Raw genomic sequence first — 23563 nt, forward strand, 5'->3', positions numbered from 1 at the left:
TCTTCTACAGGTGTGCTGCCAAACATAGGTGAGGAGATAATGCAAGTCACTAAATGCTCTACCTTGATCATCTGGTCCTCTCTGGCTGAATCCGCAGGCTGTGGGATCTCACGAGAACCCTGGTGGTGGTTGGGATGCAGTTGTTTCTGAAGCATCGGTAGAGCTGGCTCCTCTTCAGATATCTGTGTAGCTGCCTACTACTGTGTAACTGGATAAGGAATGACATCCATGAAGCTGGAGAGTAAGTTATACTCTAAAAACCAGCAAAGTCTTCTCTCTTCGGTAGCAGAGGCCATGATAGGAGGCCGGAATAGCACTCTGCCCTCCAGGAGTGGAAAGGAAGTTGTGACCATCAGGAAGGAGAAAAATGGAAAACAGAGCCTACAAAGGGGAGTAACTCACCACTGTCACTGGAAAACCTGAAGAAAGTAATCTAGCAGCTCAGAATTACAGTAAATTACAGACCTGGCTTAGTCTGTCTGCTGAGTGCTCTCAGCCTCTATTGATTTCAGAACCAGGCTGTGAATTGCTGCCAGGCAGTGAGCTGGCTGGTGGCTGAATCCTTACGTACTCCCCTGGACCCGATTCTTCTCTTTGTCCCAGTTCCCATCAGTGGCTGTAGATGCTGTCAGTCAGTCCAGCTGAGTGGTGAAACTACTCCATTTGACCCCTATAGAAATCCAGAGGAGTTTCACAGATGCTGTGACATCCCTTTCAAGTTTGCATCAGTGTCATGGAGCCCCTTTTTCTCTCACATACATCCAATTCCTGGTCATTATGCAATATGCTCCTGAAGGCAGCAGGACATCCTGAAGCTCTGTTGGAAGGAGGAGCCTCTGTTTGCTTCTGCCACCCCCAGACACGCATGCCCAGGGCAGCTCACTGAGCAGCTCCATGCCGTGCGCTTCCCAGCTGAGTGTGGATCAATCTGGGAGGTGGAGAACAACATTTCAGCCCACCTTGCGCATACAGAACTGTGGAGGCTGCTCTGGAGAGCTGTTGTGCAAACAAACATCTATTTGTTCGTGCAGCCCGTAGGGATTATGACATGCTGAACTCTGCATTTTTCGAAGCAGGGGTGTGCTGCTCCTGAGAAGCGAGGACTGTCTGAAACATCCCCAGCCAGTGGACGCGAGTCAGCTTGTCTGGCAGGCCTCGTCTGTCGGTGCTGACAGGTCTCTGACAAGCTGCTACTTCTCAACAAAAGTGGAGTCTATTGAGCTAGAGCTCCCTAATGGAGAGGTTTTGAGAGGGAGGATTAGACTTGCTAATCAGGAGGTCTCCAGTGCCCTGTGTTGGGACAGCTTTATTCATAACGGTGAGTCATGCGTGCTCAGGTTAGCAGCCTTGGGGGTAGGCAGAGTGTAAATAGAGAGAGGACCTTCCCTTAATAAGAGCTGTAGTCCTATAATCGAGGCAGCTCCAGTCCATGAGATGTTCACAGCCTCCAGCTGCACTTTGTTCAGGTAAAAATCTGGATTTGCTCTGTTCTCCAGCTTTTCTTCTCTTACTCTCCCTTGATCTTCAAACATCATGCTGTGGCATGCAGCCCTTCCTCTCCCCTGTTTTATGTGCCTTCACTTAATCAGTGGCACCTATTTTGTGGCTTTTGGTGTGATGATCTCTGAGTTGGGAGGCTTGTGGCTCTGTGTGTCAAAGTTAATGATAAAATACACGATATGGTACAGAGCAAAACTAGCAGGGAACCTTTGTGAAAGAGCTGCTCGCTTGGGTGATCAGACGGTGATGGATTCAGGATGTGTTCTCCAGAGCTCACAGAAGCTTGGAGACCAGGAGTGGGTGGCTGGGCTTTGCTGGAGGTCTGTACAAGCTGTCTTGGAGGTCTGGAGTGGGAACAAGGCTGGTGTTATAGCTGAGGAGTGGGGCCAGCAAGGAGAGATGGGAGTGGGGAGAGAGGCAGAATGAAGCCAAGTTGCTGCTCAATTTGAGGTTGACCAGCTTTGGAGGGGGGACATCAAAGCATCAGTCAATGGCTAGGGGAGAGGTGTGGAAGAGCGGTAGTTCTGGGGTGTAAATCTAAATCCCAGAGGATGGACCAGCATGTAAACACATCACTCGAGGAAATCCTCAGTACCAGCCTAAAGCATGTGGGGGAAGGGGAGACAAAACTAATGAGGATAGATGTTGTACCCGAAGGGATGTTTGCTCTTGCTTCCGTCAGGTACTCAAACATATGAGGAGAGTGAATAATCTCAAAGGCCCAGAATAACCTTGTGAGCTTTATCAGGACTTGTGCCTGTGGTTCCCTCTGTAGGGGCTGACACAAATGAGGGTAATGATGGGTCCCCCCAATTACCACAAAACAGCTTAAAACTGAGCACCTTTAAAAAAATGGAGCTGTGTCAAATCCTTATTCCAGCCTGCTGTCTGTTGCTGTGTCTGCTGAGCTGTTTGTTTGTCTGCTGAAAGGGGAAAAATAATGTGAAACTGGAGACTAAACTAGGCTGAGAAAAGGCTTTTTTTTCTTTTTGTTGTTGTTCTCAGTCTCAGCCTTTCCAGGTGGGTTCCAGTAGGTGCCAGTCTCACCTTATGGAGCAGGGGAGAATGGAAACTGCTAGCAATTCTTCACAGAAATACGAAAAAATACAGCGCAAGAGGGGGTGGGAGGAAAAATGAAAGCTGATAGGAAAGACCACTGTTCTCTGGGACGCTCACTTCATTTCTTTTTCCCTACTCAGCAAAGTTTATCTTGGGCTCAGCAGCACAGACCGGTTTCCCCCCCTGCTCTTTAATTAGCGTGTAGTAAAGAAAGAGGTGTTGGGGGAAGGAAGGAGAAATGGGATATTGTGTTTTGATGCCCCAATGGGTAGAAAAATGCATGGTTTCCAAATATGATAGTTAATGCTTAATCTGACAGACTGTCTCTTATCAACAGACTGTATGTGACACCCCATTACGTGATAATGGAATCCTATATGGAGACCACAGGAGACCCAGTTCCATTCAATTAACTTACAGAAAAGCAAACCTCTGAAAGCATCTTTGTCTTCTCTTTTCCCTACCTCTTTCTCTCCTTTTTTTTCTACCCTGAGAAAATGAGAGAATGAATATTTCTATTTTGTTTTGCAGAGGATTAGTACCAACTAATAGGATTAATATCGCAAGTTGTGTGGCAAATGGAACATTGTTAATAGGGTGATTATTAGAGAATTATATGGAGGGGCAAAAAAATTAAAGCAGTTGAAAGAAAAGCATCTCTGTGGTGGACAGACTGCCATTTCTGTGCAATATCCCAGCAGCTGGCCTGCCTGTTCTGGCTCATACTTATTTATTTCTCAGGCCTGCTCTGCCTCTGGAACTGACTTCAGCATCAGCACAGGGTAGGAAGCAATTTCAGAGGCTGGAAGTGCTGGATGCAAAGAGCTGGCTTCTCCTCCAGGGCTAGCTACCAGCACCCTAAAATAGAAGGAAGGTAAAGGATTTACAAGTACCAGATAGTCAGCATTTTGCCTGGCATCCCAGGGATGCCTTCCAGCCATGAATGGACTTCTGCTCATGATGAGTAACTCCATCTCTCCCTCTTGTCTCCTTCCTCTCTGGTCGGTTTGGCTTTGCCCATGGGCTCTGACTGTGGGCAGGCAGCAGTGAGAATCACGGTGTGTGTGAGTAGCCACGTCCCCTGCGAACGTTGAGCACTTGAACACTGGTGGCTCTGTAACATGTGCTGGAGAACTTCAATCTATATGACTTTGCAGGGCCAAATACAGCTGGCAAAGATCTTGTAGTGGTTGTGTGCCATTGCTAGCAGGTGTAAGGCAACTTCTGCAAACCAGTGGGTGGGAAGGCCTGGAGCTCTGGTTCACATCTGGGAAAGCATACAGCTACATTCTGCTCAGAGCTTGCACAGTCCTTAGGCAATTAAAGGACACTTTTTGTTTCCCAAACCCTGTATGCATGTGTGGGTCACATTCACCTAAAAGAATGTGTGTGAGTGTGACCCCCTCAGGGAAGAACTCAGGGAAGAGAGGTTTCAGCAGCAGCTGAGCACAGCTGATGCATGGAGATTTTTTCTGACATCTGTCTGAGAGAGTATCCTTATGCTCTGCATAAATCCTTCTGTCCTGGGCCACAAACCAAAGCCATCGACAGCAGTGGATGTTTACTGGACAGGGGACTGGCACAAAGGGCTTTCTGCCTGAGAGGTATTATCCCAACCTCTGTATCTCTATATACCTAGAGGTATTTAGGCCTGTGCCTTCAGAGATGTTTGCTGTAGGAGGCTTTGTCTGAGCAACTGATAGGGATTTGTTCCCATGAACTGGATCCCCGTTGCACCATGAGTCACTACTATTTATATCAGCTGTCGATCTCTCCCAGCAGCAGCTATTTCTGACTACCTGTCTTGTATTCAGCGGAGATTTAGCACTTCTTTTTTTCTTTTAAATTGAACCTCCTTTTAATTCTTTTTCAAACATTTTTTAATCTTAGTTTGTTTTGCAACAGCTGATGAGCTGTCTGGAGCTGTTGTCCTCACCTGCTGCTTGTTGTTCTGCAGAAAATGGGATATCCAGTGCTACTTTTTGGCAGATTCAGCTTTGTCTAAAAGAGTACTTTGCCACAGAGTAAAAGCATCATACCATCTAGAAATGAAAGGCTACAAGAAACAAAGCACTTTGCATCAAACAAGCATTTTAAACACTGTAGAACTGCAATCCAAAGTAGAAGGTTCACTTTGTTTATGGCCATTGTTACCCTAGGAACTCTGCAAGCAAACAGTAAATAATCCATTCTTTCAAGTAGATCAAAAAGGACCGACCCCTTTATTGAAAAGAGAAGGGAAATGGGCCATGTGAAGGGCTATGCCTCAGCTGTACAGAGGAAAGTGGTAGCAGAGTTGAGAGTCTGACCAAAATCTCCTGAGGTCCATTTAGATGCTTTGCCCACAAGTCTGTGCTTTCTGCTGTGGTCAGGTTTCTCTCCCTGAGCTTCCTGTGCACACTCAGAATTTCCAGTCTACCATAATCGGTTAAACAAAACACAGTCATTCTCCTGTCTTTTATCAGGACCGGGATTTTACTTTTTCTTCCCACATCCCAGTCGACCAAGGGATCTCCTGCCTGCCTTGGGCTCTCCCTGCAGCAGAGCAAAGACTTAGGCTGGAAGAAGTGTAAGAGCTGTGTGCACTTCTGAGAAGGAGGACGTCCTCTGTGACCTGCTGGGAGACTTCTGTAACATAGCTGATTTTCTGTGTTGCTTGAGGCAGGGGCACAGTTATTGGGGCACCTGGCCACACCTGCACTCAGCATGAATGGTGAGTTACCCATTTTACAGCTCGGTCAATTGGAGGCAGGCACTGGTAAGATAGGAGTGTCCTGAGGGGCTCAGACTGTTGGATCATGTACCCTGACCCTCTCGTAGAGAGGTCTGAGGAGCCACCTCTGCTCATGCGTGAAGCCAGCTGTGCTGAGGCAGGACGTGTAGGAACCACAGGATGGTGTTTTACCTTCACCTCTGTGGAAGGTAAAAATCTACGTAATTTAAAGATGAGTTCCCTTATGCCAGGCCATGAAAAGTGTTTTCAGAACACCCCCAAGGTTTCCATTTAATTACCAATTGCAGCTGATTTCACAGAGCAATTTCTAAGCCTCCAGCAAGGCCTTGTGGCAGTTCTTTCATCTCTCAGGCTTATTGGGAAAAGCTGTATTAAACGTCTTTTAATCCTGCCTTGGATGCACTACCTTTGATCACCTACAATTTTATACATCTGTGCTCAGGCTCACGTTCCTACGTACGTGCTTCCCCATCCAAAATGCTTTAAACTGTGTCCGTTGATTAGAAAGTCTCTCCTGACTGATATAAAGCATCTTGCAAACTCGACTGAAGTACCCTGATAGCAAATGATGATCCAGAGGGTCCGGGTGATCCAACTGTAAGTTTTAGCATTGCTGGATAGGTTGATGAATGTAAATTCCTCATTTATTTTTTTACTCCATATTTTCTTCATAGAGAATGAGTTTCTGCAGGGGGAAAGAAAACAGTAAATGTCCTTGCATGAAAAGAGAGAGCTTTAGCCAGATCTGGGTTGAGAAACTTTTCTGTATTAATATAACTTCAGTCTCAGTTGAGTGTGGGACACAAGAAGGTGGGATGTTCCCAGAGAGTCTACACCCTAAAACCCCTAGAGTTCTCCAGTTCATTGAGGGCAAGGTCAGTGCAAGGAGCTGGAGCTTTGAGCTCTTAGTCTAATGTCCCAGGTACAAGACACTATGCCCCTTATGATGCTTCCTCTCTGAGGAGAAACTGATCTCTTTTTTCAGGAGGATCACAGTGGTAACAATAAGAGTTCGCACTTGGGATCCAGATGGGCTCCCGGTGCTCCTGAGCACTGCAAATGTGCTGTGGGAGTTGTGCCACTTCACAGCCGTTGGAAGACTCTCCCTTTTGCATGTCATGGGGATCTCTGTGAGAGCACTGTCATTTGGAAGAGTCCCAGTGTCCATCAGGGAAGGAAAAGAAAAGCCAGGAAAAGGTGCATGCTTTTCTGGGGTGGATATAGGCAAAAGTTCCACCACATACAGACAAGCTCCGTATCACAGCCATGAGAGCAGCAAGAAATCCACGCAAAGCACTGGTGGGATTACTTATCTGAAAAAGGGAAACAAGCCATGCCCTAAAACTGCCTGTGCATAAATGGGGACATCTGCCTGCACCAACAGCTCCGTATGACCACCTGGACTTAGACTTGCATCAGTGCTGTTTGAGCATATGTTTATTGCAACTACAGCAAGAAAACAGAGTGTGGGGTCATGTTGTGGAGGCTTTGGGTTTGCTTACTGGAGCAGGAACAATCTTCTTCCCAGAAAGTCATTATCTTGATACTCAGAGAACAGCCAGAGAAGTTTGTGATCTAAGCAGCCAATCTGAAAATAGCTCAGCTCTGTAGGAAAAGCAAGGTCAACTGCCAGATGGGTCAACTCCAATCCTTTGCTCTGCCAAGACCAGCATGTTTTGTACTTTACAGCTTTTACATGGGATCTTCAGGATGTGACATTATCAGGCAGAGGCCCTTTAGGTGTGTGCCCACTAGATCCTCAAGAGCCTGTCTCTTTAGAAGCATCATGCTTATAAAGAAAACATGATGTATTTTATTCTGGTCTTTTTTTGAGGTCTTGGGCAGTGCTGCTCTCCCCTCACCTTGAAGGCTTGAATATCTGCATGAGACTGTGCTTTTTGTACAGTGGGAATGCCATGAGATCCTCCATAAACTCCTCTTTCTGCACAGCAGATGAACCCATGGTTTTGGCTGGAGGGATGAAATAGGCTAATTTCCTTTCTCTTGCTCTATCAGAAAAGAGAGTGAATCCTAAAGAAGTCTGATCCAAGAGTTAGACATGAAGATCCAGCACTGGCATGCTTGCCAGGTCTGATAGAACTGTGATCTGATGTGTCAAATGCATTTTAGGGTCTCAGCTATGTGACAGCTTGCTAATGACTCTGAGCTTCAGGAAGCTTTGACTGATCCCTCTGGGAGCTGGCAGAAAAAACTGTAGGAAAACTTTTTTTTTAAAAAAAACATTTTTGTCAAAATCAAAATATTGAATGGAAACATGTCTCTTCCAGCGTAATTTTAAACTGGAATGTGTCAAAACAAATGCTTTTATTTTGATTTGAGTGAGACACTTAAATTTTTACTTAACGTTGCAATAAGGAAACAACACATTTACCATATTTTTATTTATGTCTCTGCTTTTTGGATAATTATCAGAAATGAGGAACTGCATGCTTCAAAGTGAATTCTCAGCATTTCTATTCAGAGATTTTAGATTTCTTGTTCATGATGAAAGCAGATGTGGATGTTCAGCCAGAACTACCTACAGGTGGGAACTCCAGCATTTCAGGTTCTCACCTCTGGCCCTGGCATGTTTTCTTTAGCTGCAATCTCATGGTGCAGACACTTGGAGGGGCCATCTTACAGTCTGCTTTAGGCTGCTCTGGGTATTTAATGGTGGTGCAAAAGTCCAAATTCACTTTTTTGTAAGTAGAGAGTACTTGCTAATATTTAAGTGTGTTCAAATACTAAGCTGAAAGCACAAGTGGTGGTCAAAATACAAGGCAGAAAGGTGCGCTTTTGCCTGCAAAAAAGGAGTCAAGCACCAACCCAGGCATCTCAGTGCAGCAAATTAATTCTCTGATTCCACCTCAAGCTTGTCTCTTTCCTTGAGACAGGAGGAAGACTTTGTTCTTCTCTTCTGCCTGCCAGCCCTGCAAGGGCTGGGTTGAATTGTGAAGAGTCAAACACAGCAGCAGAACATAATAATAACCTTAACCATCAGCTTTGATTTCATTCCAGCCAAGCAGAGCGGCTGTTGTGATAATACTGCTGAAATTAATGTAGGATATTGGACTTTGCTGTAAGATCTTGGACTTTGCTTTTCCTTTTGCCACTGGCTTGCTAGGTGAGTCTGGGTAGGTTGTGCCCTTGACTGTGCCTCAGTTTCCCTTGCCGTACCGTTGTCTCTGTCTCAGAGAGGTTCCTGTCTGTACAGTTTGGGAGCGCAGCTCCAGCAACCAAAGCAGTTTTGTTGCAAAAGCTTGGAGTGGGGTAGACTATACCACCGAAAGGATCTTTTTCTTCCCTTTTTGTGATCAGAAGGGTGCTTACTCTCAGTCCTGACATGGCCCAGTGGCTTCTTGTTTGAAGTGAACACCCAGACTGTGAACTGGTGCTCAGGGCTGTTTGGATGGGTGGGTGATAGGAAACTGGGGCAGATCCCTTGGGAAATCTCTTTCCAGACTGGTCTGTCAATTTTTCTGCCTGCTTTGAAGATCCTGTCTGGAGGAAAAAGAGCAGCAAAGGTGAAATGGTGTGAGGGGAAAGCAGGAAAGGAATGAAGGGAAACAAAAATAGTATCTTCCCTCCACCTGCTAAACAACTGTTGGGCAAAGGGGGCAGTCAGCACGATACACCCCATGTTGCTTGGGTCCCTGCTGATTGAAGCAGTATCAGCTGTGAAGATCAATTCCTGTTTCTGGACTGGAGCCACACAGAAGTCCTCTTTGGCCCCTGCGGGACAGGACTGATGTGTTTGTCTTCCTGGTAGATGAATCGGGGAATTGGAAACATCCAGTGATCCTGCTGCTTGCCTGCTTGTTTCATGCAACCTGTTCTCTGCATTCAGTCATTTTAGGCTCCAGAATTTCAAAACTGTGTAAATAAATCATGGTCTTGTCATGCATTGAACTGAGCTGCCCTCAAAGAACATAGCATGACTGAGCTTGATCAGAAAAAGCTGGTCCTTGTTCATGTTCCTGTGCGTTGAACAGCCCTGTTTTGGGGGACACAACCTCAGCCTGGGTTTCAAACGGGAGGATGCTCTGGTAGCCGTGCTGACCTCTCCGTTGGAGGTGGCATTTCCCCATTTTTCTTGCCTGCAGGCTGAAAATGGCTCATGGGTTTTCTTTTTCATGCATTTTCCCCTAGGCTAATGGTGATTCTTGTCTTGTCTTAATTGCTTTTTAAAGCATTCAAAGCTCCATGTCTACCCTAGATAGTACTGAGATCCGTGATGCACTTATCGTTTTCCCAAATACCTTTTTAATTAAATTGGAGCAGAGCACTTCATTTTCTAGAGCTATCCATCTCGGCAAGTTTCTTGTTTCTGCTGGGCAGGCATTATCCTGTTTATCACTGGCAAAATTTGGTGACTGTTCCACAGGCTTTGGGATTTGCAAGGAAATTTTCCTCTGGTAGGCAGATAGCTCCTCACACAAAGGTTGCTCAGGCGGGCTGCTGTGGGCTAAGGATGTGCTGCATCAGTTCAGGGAGGGTTTATTACAGGCCTTAGCAAGAAAAATGTGGTGTCTGTGATATAAAGGAATGAGGTCTGACACTACATTAGACCCTGAGCTCTGCAAATCTGTGCAGGACAAAAAAAGACATTTTTTTCCTGGCAAAGATAAGGGCTTGGAATTTGGTTAAAAGGGTAAACCCAGCTCTCTGAATTCGGGAAACAGGCAGTTGTTCTGCTCCATCACAAGCACCTGTGATACTGGTGACCTCTTCTGCTCAACATGGAAAATTTGTTCTCTGCAGCACCTTTCAGCTTGATGGGCCCTTTGTTGCGATGTGCCATTTCAGATCTCCCTCCTTGCTCTGAGATTTAGTGGTTGAGCATCCGTCCTGCCCCAGCACACACAGCATCACTCTAAAAACCCAAACCCAGATCTCACCGCTGGAGAGATAAAGGTCAGCAGGGTGACTGTGTAGAAATGACCCTTTCTTCCTCTGAAAGCAAACAGCGAGCATCTGAGTCACATTTGCTTTGCTGGAGGAAAAGAAATAGAGGCGGTTTTCACTATTTTTACCACTGTTACTCCTGCAGAATCAGCTGTGCACTGGGAGAGCATAGCAGTCTTCTCTGCCTTGCAAAACAACAGAATTATGAACTTTCCTCCAAATGAGGGCTGTCTACGTATCCTGATTGACTTTGTGCCTATGCCTTGAGCTACAGATGTGCAATCCTTTTACAGGAAAGGGGTTGTGGAGGTCTCCGACATAAGCAGCATTTGGCCCAGGGAATCATTTTATGGCTGGTGATGATGACTGAGCCAAAGACAAAATGATTTCATCTCCCCAGGTGAGTTCATGGGCATTTTCTCTTGGCAGAGGGGTATGAGGAGTCATTTTAACATGTGAGTTGAGCAGATTTGTTGCTGACATTGAGAAAATGCAAGTGGTGTTCCACGATGAAGCTTTGGAAATATGGCTTTTAAAAACTCCAACAATGTGTGGCAGCTTTGAATTTTCCTTAGATGAATTAACTTCATTTGATAGAGACAATGCAGTTCTTGGCTGGGCCCATCTCCTCACTTCTCATTGAAGTGATCAGGTGGGAACTGCGAGTTAGTGCCTAGTGAGGGGTAAAACTGCTGGCATGAGAACAGAGGGGAACCCACAGATTTAAGGGCAAATTGCACCAACACCCATGGAAGGAGTTTTAACACCAATTCCTGCATCAGTGTAGAACCAAGAGGTCAGTGCTCACCTCCAGCTGGAGGTTGCACCGGACGCTGACAAGGTGTCAGTATTCTTGTCCCCACATTTTAAGGCTGGAACCTGGAATTTCCTCAGTTAAAATGGTGAAGTTGGTGTAAGAATTGCAGTCTAGGAAAGTCTCTGCTTGGCTGTGAACATACTTGAATATATCTCTGGCCTTTGGGTTTTCAGGTTGTTTTCATTTCTCTTTTGTGGTTACCTAAGAGGAACTTATGTGCTCAACCTGGATGTGTCATAACAATGTTCTGGGACTCACCCAAAGAAAGGTTTTGCATCTTTGAGACATCTCTTTTTGTCAAAGACAATTGGATCAGAGATGTTCAGGTTTGTTGAGTTTTGGTTTTGATTTTTTTTTTTGTCACAACAGTTTTGTCTTGCAAAATGTCATTTTGATGAAACAGAAATTGCTCAGGAAATCTTACCGATTTTGACAATTCTGCTTGGAAGGGAGCTGGGGAGGAATACCTTGAAAGTGCTGGAGCTCCCAGTTATGACATTTTCTGAATGGAAAGGAGTTTTGATTTATTTCTTTTTCTCTTTTCAAAATGATGTTTCAAAATGTACTGTTTTGTGGGGAAAAAAAGGGTTGAGTCTGAATGAAATGCCTGAAAAAAAAGGAAATAAAATATTTTGACTGATCTAAGGCAGTTCTTCAGCATTTCATTTTGCAACTTTGTTGGCTTTTCGGACAACATAGGATGATTTAAAAATTGTTCATTGCTAAGTTCTGCTATGCACACTCACAGATGTGTTTCTAGGTTCAGCCAATGATGTATGAACCATGCTTCTTTTTGTGGTGATAAATTACCTGGTTTCATAGCTGAAAAAAACTGTTTTAATCCATTAACTATAGAGAACAAAATACCCCAAGTCTCTCGATTCACGGAACCATGCAAGGATCTTCCACTGTATGAATTATTCAGGAGCAGTGGTGAAAATGAAGTACCCATTACATTTACAAATATTCCACAAAGAGTTCAAGGCTGAGCAGGAATAGATCAGACAGCATTTATTGTAAAGCCTTGCTGAGTATTACTGTAGATGTAATTTCCTGTAGTAATTAACGCAGGATCTGCAATCCAGCTTTGAAAAGGCGATTGAACCCTTCCCTGTGAATTTGGGAATGATCTGCATTATTACATGGTATAGGTGACTTGGAGTGTTGAGCCTTTGTCTAAAATTAGTCCTCAGTGTGGTGGATGATTAAAGAGGGATTGTTCCTTCGGGCTACTTGGGATTGATGTTTTCTATTAAAAAATGCATTGCTAAGGATTTGTGAAATATAGAGAGCTTCTTTGGTTGCATGTAACTTATTATGCAGATATGCTTAAGCTATCAGATAAATGATAAATGATTTCTGTAAGTTGGATGGGTAGCATGACCCAAGGGTAGGGGTTTTTTATTATTTTTCTTCCCCTCTAAGAATCAGAGAGAGCCATTTGTCAAGCCAACCAAGTGAGGTGCCCAGAGATCATATGTCAAAGACTGTTCTGTCTGGAGTGGGCACAACAGGAGTTAATAATGTTGCACCTCCTCAGATCTCTTCATTTCCACTACATTTCCCTACCCTTTTCCTTGTTTTTGAACTGCACTTTCTTCTGGCTTCTGATGGTGGGATTGCCTCCGAGTGCTGCCTTCTGGGAAGCCTGCCAGCACCACTGGAAATGATCAAAAACACCGTCTAATGGTGTCCGAATGACCTTCTCTCTGCCCCGGTAGCAAAACTGAGCTGACAACAACTGGGAACTGGGAGATAAAGTATTCCCAATCCCTTCATCTGCCCTTCCTCTCAGAACAGTCAGTGCTTTGTCTTGCTCCTGTGTATCCCGAGCACCTTGCCAACCTGAGGAAGCAGCCACTTAAGAGGACCTCCCGAAGGCTGGCTCTTGTCCCACCCTGAGCACAAGGCCTTCCATTTCCACCTGGGAGCACAGGTCATGTTTTGATTGATGCAAGACGCTCTCTGAGGGGGGAGGCCAGATGCATGGGATGGGTAGAGCATGGAAAGAGCAATGTCCTGCACAGGGCTTGTGCTTGTGTCATAAATAAACATGGAACAGGAGATCTTTGCATTTTGCATTTAAGTTCTCTCTCCACAGCTGCAAAAAGTAGTGTGCTAACAGTGCTCTTGGACAGAATTAAGGCTGTTTGCGTTGTGTTAGCTGTGTCATTGGATGGCATATACTTCTTTTTTTTTTTTGGCACTAAGAGAGTCATTGCCTTTGGGTTGGACAAAACTTCTCCCGTTGGGCTTTTTTTGAAGAATAAGATGCAGAGTTTGTTCTTGGTGGAGTTCAAACATCTCTAGCACCATACAATCTTAAATCAGGATTTTAAAAAACAAGACTTTTTCTAATTACTTCCAGAACATTAATTCACTGTTGGAAATTGGGATTCTGTTGTGCTAAAATCCGTACATAGACTATAAGAGTCACTGACTTGAAGAATTATCTACTTAACAAAATAGAGTAGGGGAAAAGTTATTAGAACTGCTCCCAGCTTTGAAATGTGTGAAATCTTTTAAAATTAAAATTTTCAGTGGAAGACAGGGTAACTCTTTTGGAAACATAGTTCATACCTTTCAGTTAGCTCTGACTCTTCTTCTCTCATTGGTGAAGAATTGACAGGAGATAGTGATTTCTCAAGGAATGTTGAATTTCACAATGGAGAAAAATGATAGTTCTGCAAAAATGACCCTTTTCTGTAGGAATTTATTTGACTAGATGTTTCGCTGGACTCTTTCGTGTTGGAAAAATAATAATTAAAGACTTCCCAACTGTAAACTTGAAATATCTCAAACCAGTTCAACAAAACAATTCAGAGTATTTCCTCGGTAATAAAATACAGGAGCTATTTGGGCCTTTCCTTTACTCTCACTGGCTAGACCCCTCTGCAAGACTTTAAATCATAGGGTTTCCTGTCAAGCTGTGTCATGTATCATCAAAGAGAGAATTAGAAGACCTAAGAGACATCTATGTCATTGAGGCAAGAGATGTCTCACTCCATGTTTTTTAGCACCTAGCACAACAGGGCTGTGATCAAGGCCAGGGCACACTGATGCTACTATAAAATTCCTTATTTGTGTTTTTAACCTAGTCTTGGAATTATAGTAGAGTTTGGATTTTATTTGGCTTTCCAAAGAACATTTTATTTTCCTAAACATAATGTAAATAGCTCAGGATATGCTAAGAAGAGGAGGTCTGGGGATTTGAACAAATTGTGCTGGATTTGGGTAGTAGGAGATAATCCTCAGCATGTACAAAGCACCTTTCATCTTGTTGTATTAGTTTTGTAGACAGCTATCACTTTGCTCTAGACTGAATTGTATGTGACAGTATCCCTGTGCCTTTACCTACTCCAGCAAAGAGTGTGGCAGGCTTTTTAATTACCGTAATCCGCTGTGCGTGATACTGGTGTGTTACAGTGATGACTGCATCCAAAGCATAAAGCATCTTGGGAGAGGAGTGAGCAACAGGCACAGATAAACTCTTCAGAAGTTCAGGCAGTGCCCACTCTGAAACAGCACTGACTTCAGGAGCAATTCTCACCTCCCTTCTCAGGGGGCTTCTTTGCTTTCCATTCTTCAGGGACATCATCTGTTTTTCTGGGCATCAGCTGCTTCACAGCTTCACTTGCTAATGCTGAAGGACAAGGGAGACTCTGCTGCCAGGGCTGATATAAATATGTAATAATTTGGTTTTAATCAGTATTAACGGTGCTGAGATCACAAAGTCAGATCCACTCATATCACAGTATTGGGGTAACAAGAAGTGATCAGTGGCATGTTGGTTGAGTTCATTCTTTCTAATAAAGCATATAGATCATAAATGCAAAATCAAAGACAGTGCATGCAGCTTCTTTGGGAAACTCCTATTCCAAGATCTTTGTCAACAGTGTGAGTCTAATTGTACACACAAGTCTCTGAAGGCTCAGAGAGCCCAGCATTTCATTTGTTTGCAAAGGAAACTTCGGGCTTGCGCGTGTTGAAAATTTGCTTTCATTAAAAGAAAAAAAGCAACTAATAGAAAGTAGCAATGTACTGTTTTTTTAACTGGCAGGGACCTGTCTGATTGCACAGATAGACTCAGTGTTGCTGTTTGTCCCTTAATGGCTTTGACAAGTTTCCAAATCAAATCAGGGTGGACAAGAATGCACAAAGATGCCTTTTGCATTTGTCCTTCCTTCCCCACTTCAGGCTCAGCTGTGAGGCATGGACACTGCAGTGCTGTAAAAGAGCTCCAGCCTTGCTCCTGAGCACAGACTTCCTGCATGGTTTCCAGTTCGTGGTGCAGATTCCTTGTTGAGATCTACGCCTTGCCATGAGTTTCGTAGTCTGGTGCCCATCTTCAGGCTGTAACACCTATTTTGACAGTGATTGTGTATTTGTTGCTAATTTCATTTCCGGTGGGACAAGATGGATGGGTGGGTGGATGGGTGACCTCACTGCACATCCATTGCCAATATCTTCTTACTGCTGAGAGCCCCTGAGACCTGAGTGTCTGTAAATGCTGGTAGCCAAACCCTGGTGCCACTGCTGGCTGAGTGGAGGTGGTTGACCATCTGCTGCTTCATAATGATAGTCCAGAGCACCCTGTACTGAACAAAGCAGTGCTGTAATGGCAGGGGGACAGGGAACCTGCAGCCCTTTCTCCCATCCTCCCCACTCTTTGAGCATCTCTACAGTTGGAGCCAGCAGGGATATGCAATTCATTGGCCATCACAAAGGAGGATCTTGCCCCAAATCATCTGAGGCCTGTTACTGAGCACACAAAGTGGGGGGAAGCTCAGGAAAGCCCCTTGGAGGTACCTCAGGCCCCTTTCTTCTTCCTCTAAGGCTGCTGTCTGTCATTTCTCTGCAAAAGTGTGTGATGGCCACAGCTCTCCCTGCACGCATGTCTTCCCTAGTCATGGTCAGCAGCTGGGGCTCTGGCTGCACTCTTCAATAAATGGAAATAAATTAATAGTTTTGTGGGCCAGGAAAGGAGCTTGAGCTCCACGCATCTGGCCTTTGAAAACCCTTCCTCAATGCCTGCTCCTTTATCTGCAAAACAAAAGCGAATCAGCTGAGGAACACTGGCCAGCTGTCCCTGCAGCCCCTCTCTGCGTGCCCTGCTGGCTGCGGCAGTGCCCTCCATGGGGGTCTGGGGGTCGGCGCTGTGGCCCAGCTGGGTTTCTCTGCAGGTTTTAAGGCTGCTTACTGCAAAGTGGGGCTGCAGCAGGCTTCTCCGTGGTATGAGTCCCACTTTTACCCCCGGACTTGCCCAGCAGCTGGAAGCGGCTGAAGCAGGACTGCAATTTCTCCCCTTGTCTCTGAGAGCTTGCACCTTCCTTACACGATTTAGTAGCCATCTCAGGAGCTGCTGCTTTTAAGATTATCAGTGCTTTGGGCTGTGCAAGGGGGCTGTGGCCTGCTGAACGCAGACCAGATCTCTGTTCCCTTCCTTCACTGTCCCTGCATTCATCACTACATTGAGAAACTGGTCTCTCTTTTCCTCTTTTGCCCCAACAGTGGGACAACTTTTCAGTGGTTTTTGCTCCAGTGCTCAGTCAACAGGAAGAGGGAACAGGCTCTCGTGTTTAGGGGCGTCACAGATTACACTGTAAAAATATCCTTGTTGAAGAAATCCTGTCCTTCCACATTTCTCTCTACATTTTTAGAATTTCACAGCTGCTTTTCTTCTTTTACTGCTAAATTTTGCCTGGCTTTAGTGAAGTGGGTTTTTTTTGTAAAGAATAACAATTTTTTCCCTGGGACTTGTCTTTCTTTCCTTGGGATAAATTCCTCATCTTCAGAAATAACCAAACAGGAGTTTTTTGAAGAGCTGGGCCCAGTGGTGCTCCCAGGAGCAGTGACACCATGGCGCTGTGGGAAGGGTTGGCTCCAGCCATGTGGGGCTGCTGCTCCTTTGGACCACGTGAGGTCCCAGCTCTCTGTTTCCTGTCCTGGGCACCAGGCTGGGCTCCTCACAGACAGGTCTGGGCCCAGCCACTCTGCTCTCTTTACTTAATAAGTAGCAAGATGTCTCAGCGGGGCATCAAAGTCTGTGCTGCGTGTTCAGACTTCAAATCCCTGCCAATAATGCAGAGTTAAAGAACAGGATTATAATGGTGCATAACAAATAACAAGGGTTTAAACCGTCTTAAGAACACTGTACTCAGAAAAAGAGGGATTGTTGGGATATTGAAGCCCGCAGGTACGAAGAAAGGCTTTTATTTCATATACCTATGCACTTGCAATAAGAAACTGCTGCGTGATATGGGTTGTTATAATGAATTTATCCTGGACTTACATGTTCTCTTGCTCTAATGCATGTGAGTTGTGACCACTTTCTGCTTCCTTCAAAGCTGTTCAGTCCTATTCAGGAGCAAAAATAAGAAGGACAGGCAGATACCAAGGGTGAAAGACAATGTGGAAATCTGCCTTTCCTCATTTTCTTCCTACCCTTTTCTCCTTGGTTCATCCCCAAGCAGGGGGACCCCCGGCAGAGCTCACCTCTCCTGGTTTGCATCACGCGCACAGCACATGTGGACTGCTTTCCACGGAGCCCATCCTGCCTCAGTCAAAGTGATAGATCCCACATGACCTGGTTGTGGTGAGCTGCCTCTATGCAGGACCTTGGGGCTCTTTGAAAAGCCCAGGAGCCCCTGCACACATGCAGGGGAAGGCCTGGGTGGTTTAAATCTCAATGTTAAGCAAGACTGTCATATGGGAGACAGAAACAAGGGCGTCAGAACACGTTAGTGCTGCTTTGAGCACCTGCCTACTTTGTAAATCCCCCCTTCCCTCTGAAATCTCACACAGACCTTGGTTTGTGCAAAGGGAACTGACAACTGCAAATGCTTGTCTGTTTTGTGTTAAACAAAGCTGCTTTTTCCCCCTCATGTTTTTGAGCAGTTGACACACGTGGCAAGAGAAGATGGGGAGGATGAACCTTGTTTTTGAAATAAGAAAACCATTTTAAAAACCAAAAAATGCATCTAAGAGAAGCATTTATTTAAGCCAGTGTGTGGTTTGCTTTATGTGTTCCCTTTTTACAAGCTGAAACATCAGGATTTGTCTCGTTTGCCAAATTAGAGTGGCAGGCAGCAGAGGTGAAGGTGATTATATACAGGTTTAAAACAAGCAAAACAAACCAGTTGCTATTGAAGTGCTGTTTCAAGCCAAAGGTAGCAGTGCTGTAAACACCCATTACTGTGGCACAGGCTCTAATACCAGCCGTCTTCTGGTGTAAATCTACCTTTGCTCTCCTGCAGTTTCTGTGCATCTTCTTTGATGGAGTCTGACTTTTGTTCACTGGCTTCAAAGAAAAGTGATTTTGTTTGCCTCTCCTAGTACTAAATTCAACTCCTGCAGGTTGATCTCTTCCTATTTTTAGGTTGTATGTACACTGAGGTCTAGGTCAGCTCCTCTATCATTTGTTGCATGTGCCTACTAGTTCTGCTGGATTGCCATATTACAGCGGTACCCACCCACTGGCACGCTGCAACAGTGACACTATCCCAGAGGCGCCCAATTATGGATGAAAATGGTCCAGCTGCCTGCATAGATTAGACAGAAGAAAACGCGATTTGCCATCCTTGTAGATCTTCTGACACACAATGTTCACAAAGGGCAGGGTGTCGAAATGCTTTGACTTGGAATCAGAGAAGAAGGAAGCAAGAAAATGGATCATAATGAAAAGGACTGGGGTGAAGAGGGAAAATGCATTAGAGATGCTGCAAAGTTCTGTGCTGCTCTGTTGGTTATTAGCTTGTCTCATGGAATTTGGGACGTTTCTACATACTTTTAAATACCCAAAAGGAAAACTTTCTTTTGTAATTCTACTTCTTGAAGTGTGTATATTTCCACTGAGTGTGGAATTAATTTTTTGTGCCCTGCATAGAGTGACTCAGAGGAAAGTTCCCAAGCAGATGTGTATACAAGAGCCATTTTTGGAGCAGGACTCAAACTTGCCTTCCAACTTTCTATCCCAAAGAAGTGCAAAACACATCATGTACATATACAATGTATGCACACAGTACTGTTGAAAAGCAGCTAAATCTGTGAAGAAGATGGCACAATCCACTGTGTGCTGAAGGTCTTCACTTAAGAAAGAGACTGAACAAGGCACAACCCTCCCAGGACCTCCTAGGGCTCCATGTGGCATGGAAAAAAGTTCAGGGGCTTGGGAAACACTGGGGAATGCCTTATTTATGCCTCATAAGCTCAGACACACTCAGCAGAAGGCATTTCCAAGAGTTATCCAGATTGTGTGACCACTTGGCGCCAAAGATGGAGATGAAGGATGAACTGAATTATAATCAGTAAAGAGCACATTGAGCACCCATCTCCTCCTTTCTGCTTTTCTCACTGTTTACAGTGCTGGCAGGTTTCTTAGAAGCTTCCAAGTATTAAGATGCCAGTTAACCTTGCCCAGACAAGCAGCTGCCATGGTCATTTTTATGTATTGCTGTTGAGTGGCCTGTGTGATGGTCTCTAGCAGGCTAGACAGAGGAGGGGAGGAAAGACCCTCCTCAGCTATTTCTCCAGCTTCTTTACTCCCAGCCTTCCTTCCTGTTTAGGCTTCTCTTTTTTTTCCCTAAAGCTGTCCTTTTTCTTGCAGAAAAGCCATTCAGCTGGCAGGAGATCTCTACAGGCATTTTGAGGATTGTCGTCACTCTGTGTTCCACCCGGGGAGCTTTTGGCCATTGTTAGCTGGATTCACAGTTCAGCTCATTTTCATCTTCATCCAAAACAGGGAGCTAAATACAGAAGTGCAGCTCCTCTATTAATATCCTCTGCGTTATGGTAGGACCAAGCTGCCAGGTGCTGTACTTTGTGCATGGGGAAGGAGACTATTTGTTCCATTGAGCTTGAAGCAAAAGCGCAGAGAGAAGCTAGATTACTTGGGAGAGCTGAAAAATCAGCTTTGGTTTCCTAAGCCTCAATCCAATCTTTGATCCATCGGGCTATGCTGTCTGTTAGTTTGAAATTGTTCACTTCCGTGAGGGCTGAATCTGTCCCCCTGCAATAAAATGTGAAGCTCTTGATGTCTGACTCCAAACTTTCACTGCCTCAGGCCTCTCCTGAGGGTGCTTTCTATTCTAGCAGCCCAGAGCCACTAGTTTTTAATTTTTTGCACACATTTTATACATGTCAGAAGAATCTACTGTCAGATTCATGCTCCAAGGGCAAATATCCTAATTACTGTTGGGCTTCATGGAAGGGTAGGGCTTCATGGAAGTGTCTCAATCACAGATTTATTTGCTGATTACATGACCAATCCGCTTCCTTACCTCTAGTGTTTGTATCTTACTGGATTTGGGTTGGTTTAAGTTTGGTGGCATCATTCTGTTCCATGAAAAGGCAGCTGATAGGTAGCCAGTTCTCACTTGGCATGAATTATGCTGGCCATGGGCCCAGGTCACTTGGTGGTGAATGGCCACAAATTTCCTAATGCCCAAAACAAAGAGCCTCTTGGAGATGCACAACATACCCGTGATACCCTAGACAATCTCTCTTGCAATGCTCTTCTCATGGACTCCCAGTTTGTGGTGTTGTAGGCTGTGTGGTGTGTAGTCTCACCACTTACACTTTCCCGCATGGAAAAGCTCATGTCCCCAAGCAATACTTGGACTCTGTCTTCTGATATGGTCAGTGGGTGCTTCAGACAGAATGGGCTTCCTCCACTAGCAGGGACTTTGATCTCGTGACTGCAGCTCACAAAGGCATCTGAGAGGGATTAAAGAAGATATCACTCAGAAAACAGAGGCCAGACTTAGTCCTTTAAAGAAGAGTGAGGGTGATGTAGCCATCAGAACAGCTCCTAATGGTCTCCTATCAGCTGCACAGTTTTGCTGGCTGAAAAATTACCTTATGAGTTCAAAAACAAGCAAACAGAAGAACACCCCAAGCATTAACAATCATAATCCTGAATTCACTGTGAGAGCACACTGATTTGAACACGCTGGAATAATACTAGAACTTTTTTAGGTTAATAATTAATTGCATGTTTTTAATTAGAAATTGCTGTTGCATCCGTATGGACTTCTAGCACATTGCATCTTATTAAAGCTGTAATTGGAATACGTTATTTATTTGTTTCTTTTGTTAATGTTCATATTCCTGGCTCCTCAGGTCACTAGAGCTGCAAAAGAAACTTGTTTAAAATGAAATGCAGCAAACTCCCAACAGTAAATATTCCTGTATGATAGTAATCGTTCTTGTTCCTCTGCGTTCTGGCTTGGTACTTTGAGATGCAGGGGATATTTATGTGGTGTCTCTGCTCGTGGCTGAGTGTCTAAAATGGCACAGATTCAGCTGCTCACTAGGTACTTCAAGAGTCCATGGTTACCCCTGCTTCTCTCCCATGGAGACCTGTCTGGGCTGTGCTGTACTGGCTATCAAACTGCAATGTAGACATAAGCTAGATGATGGATGATGTTTCCAGGATGGAAGTATTTAAAGCACTCCCAGAAGCTATTCTGATAGCAAACCTAGTCCTTTGCTGCAGCTGGGAGTGCTGCTGAATGGGTCTGAGTTCAGCCGTGTCCCCACTTCCTGATGAGAGATGTTTAGAGCTTACTCATTCCTATAAAGCTTTCCTGTGCTCATGAGCTCCACTGTTCCTTCTGGCCCTTCTGCATCCCCTCCTCTTACTTCAGTTACTGGAGGCAAGCCCAGACAAAGAGCAGAGACTCATTGCTGGGAAACCTCTGCTTCATGTCCAGTGCAGGCAATCTGGACACCTATGGTGCTGGCTGAACAGGCTGGGAAGAATGGCTTGCGTGGCTCAGAGGAACTGCTGAGGTCAGCCCTAAATATCAGGTAGATACAGCATGACAACTGTGCTAAGGAATGAAGCTGGACACCTCCATAGGCTTTGTAAAACTTTAAAGAAGTAAATCAGCATAAGCATAGCTGGAGCAGTCACAGCTGAACAGAAGGGGAAGAGAAAACAAAGGCACAGATGCTTCCTAAAAATGTCATGAGTGGTCAGTACTAGAGCTGGCATTACAGCCACTGCCTCCCGAGGCCACTTGACCTCTTTGGCATCGTGGCACAGAATGCAGCTGAGAAGTGAGAAGACCTCTCAAGTTTTCAGCAACACAGCCAGGAGTCAGGTGTTCCCTTGTGACTGCAGGGCAATGTATCCCAGGTACGAGTGAGTCTGTGCTGCTTGGTGTTGAGCAAAGCCAGTATGACAGGCCTTCCCCAGCGGAGGTGAATTCCAGCTGGCAGGGGTGTACGTTTATTTCGCATGGTGCCTTGGGTCAGCTGCCAAGAGCAACACAAAAGTCTTGAGATGGCAAAGTCCATGGCATGTTGCCTGTCTGACTAGATTTCTTCCCTATGGGGATTTAATGCCCAAACAAGACTGTGGTCGTGTCGCAGGTGAAGGTGGATGTGATGGTGAGAATTCAAGGAGGGCTCTGGGAAGGGCTCAGTGGGGGGGAGTACAGTCCTCCAGGGAGTGAGGGGCTGGGAACTCCTGTGAGTCAGTCCAGTAGAGGCCTGTGGAAGAAATAACAGAGATCATCAGAAAGAACAGGTGCTCTTTTCAGTTACAAACAAAATTGCATTTTTTGCTGCTTGTTCAGTTTGTTTCATTATCCACTGAGAGAATTGAGTCAGAAATCCTATGTTGTGTAAGAGATAAATGAGATAATCTAAGGACCCTTTGTAGCCTTCTAATCAAAAGTCTGCATGGAAGCTGACACCTAAAATCTGCCCTCATTAAGACGGTTGAGAGATTACCAGTTGCAGGCCACCCGATTTGCCTGTAAATATTCAAGAAGTTGAAGTAAACTCCACAGATGTGAAAAGCCAGCGTGTCAAAGCAACAGCAAAACCTTTGGCACATGTTCAAATAATCTTTCGAACACCAGGATTTGGGCTGATTAGAAGAGAAAACCAAAGCAATTTTAGGAGGAGTGTAAAGAAGTAAATTTAGACAAGAAAAAGCAATTACAGGCTTAAAAGGAATAATAAGCATCAATTAGCAGCAAGTATCTCTGCCTACAATGAAAGCATTTTCAAGTACATACACGGTGGAATAGAGAAATAGAAAAGACGGCTCCGTCAATGAATTACAGCAGGGATTCCAAGATAAAGGGGAGCAAATGCTGCAGAGATATTAAACAATTACTTAGCATCAGCCTTTTAGAAATGAAAAAGGTGGAGGTTGCCCTGAGTTGAGGAGCTTTCCAAAGAGACTAGATAAGACTGCGGATGTCAGCCGATAATGCCGCGTGGCTGCTTTTCTTCTGAGAGCCTCTCACGTTTGGCCAAACACCAGCTTTCCACAGAGCGCTGCAGAGGCTGTACGGTGATAGTGGGGAGCTGAAGGTGATGGGCTACGCAGAAGGTGGGTAAAGAAGTGCCTGCTCCGTGCTGGCGTTGCGTGGCTGCCTGTCAGGATGTGTGCCATTGCCTCATGTGGAAAGGGGATGAGGGGAAAGGTTTGGTTTTGTCCATCTGCTTCTTGCTGCTTGCAGTCCTTGGTGAATGACTGTGTTTCCCGTTCCCCTAGCCAGGATTTTACGCTTGGTTGTGCCCAGTGGGGA

The sequence above is a fragment of the Strix aluco genome, chromosome 19 (assembly GCF_031877795.1).
Source record: "Strix aluco isolate bStrAlu1 chromosome 19, bStrAlu1.hap1, whole genome shotgun sequence".
Lineage (NCBI taxonomy): Eukaryota > Metazoa > Chordata > Aves > Strigiformes > Strigidae > Strix > Strix aluco.